Source organism: Cyprinodon variegatus, unplaced genomic scaffold, assembly GCF_000732505.1.
Source record: "Cyprinodon variegatus isolate N-32 unplaced genomic scaffold, C_variegatus-1.0 Scaffold534, whole genome shotgun sequence".
NCBI classification, from domain to species: Eukaryota; Metazoa; Chordata; class Actinopteri; order Cyprinodontiformes; family Cyprinodontidae; genus Cyprinodon; species Cyprinodon variegatus.
This window is the reverse complement of record NW_015150987.1, coordinates 64,448-65,674: the sequence shown is the minus strand read 5'-3', so window position 1 is coordinate 65,674 and position 1,227 is coordinate 64,448. Positions and strand designations below refer to the sequence as shown.

The 1,227-nt window shown below is 35.0% G+C and overlaps 1 long non-coding RNA gene across 1 annotated transcript in view; it reads left to right on the top strand.

The window, feature by feature from the left end:
• Positions 1 to 1,227, top strand: part of LOC107095274 — a 6,269-nt gene that overhangs the window by 1,956 nt on the left and 3,086 nt on the right. Inside the window, exon 3 of the long non-coding RNA XR_001481730.1 lies at positions 989 to 1,111. This is a non-coding gene — a long non-coding RNA (uncharacterized LOC107095274). The remainder of the gene's footprint in view (positions 1 to 988; positions 1,112 to 1,227) is intronic.

Sequence of the window (1,227 nt, the reverse complement as noted above, 5' to 3'; positions counted from 1 at the left end):
GATCCAATATGGTGGACACTGAAGGGGGGGGCTGAGACACACTTAATATTATCAGCGTTCTGATGGCATTTTAGCCAAAGGATTTTAATCAAAAACATAATTAATGTGCAGAAATAAGGAATAGTTGTATTAACCATACATGTAAAAGGAGTTTTATGAGGCCCCCAGGAACTTGGGGCCCTATGCACCTGCCTAATGGTAAATCCCCCCCTTAGTTGAGTTTTTTTGGTTTAATCACAGGTGCGAAGTAAAAAAAAAAAAAAAGTACAAATACTTTGGTCTGTTACTTCAGTAGAAATGTTGGTTATCTATACTTAACTGGAGTAATTATTTTTTAGACAACTTTTTACTTCTACTGCTAACATTTTAAAAATATATTGGTTAGTTTTGTTTCATTTAAGCTCATTTTCATTATCGCCTGTTGGTGTTTAACAAATTTTTAATCCAGACAATTAATTTCTTGGACTCGGTGCTGCCCCAACTTGTTGTTCACCACATACCAAAATAGTTTTTCATGATGATGCAAAATTAAATTTGACACTGTTGCCATTAGTTATAAAACTAAGAAAATTAAATCTAAGGAAGTTATCGTCCAGAATTGTAGAAAAAGGTTCCTTTATAGGGTAGAGCAGGGAAGCTTCTGTCCTTAACATTTTTTCCTGCATTACTTTTATACTTAGTAGTATAAAAATGGTACCTTTACTCTCTTACTGAAGTAAAAAGCTTAAATTGATTCTCTAACTTTTATAAAAGTGTTTTAAACAGTAACAGTTATATTTCTACTGGAGTTATAAATCTTAATACTTTACACACCTCTGGGTTTAACTGAGTGGCAAAGCTGGGAGACCATCGGCATAATCTCAGCCTCATGCTCAGAAATAAAGTGTTTACTTATATGATGTTGCTTTGCATTCGTTAGAAGGTAATCTTAAAAAACAAAAAACAATTCTTCTATAAAGGGAAGATAATTAAGCTGTTTGTGTTCTAGTTTCATCTGAGAAGCATCATCCATACGCTGCTCCTCCTGTCGGTGGTGGAGGTCTGTGTCTCCATCAGCTCTGCTGTGTTGAGGATTAAAGCTCTGTGTGACGACAGCAAGGAGCACAACGAGGTGAACTTTGGATTTAAGGTTAACTGACTTCTGGGTGAAATCTTGAGTTGATTTTTCTGGTGAAAAATATAAAAACATCAAATGATTGATTCTCAGTGCCTTTACAGCGTTGGAAA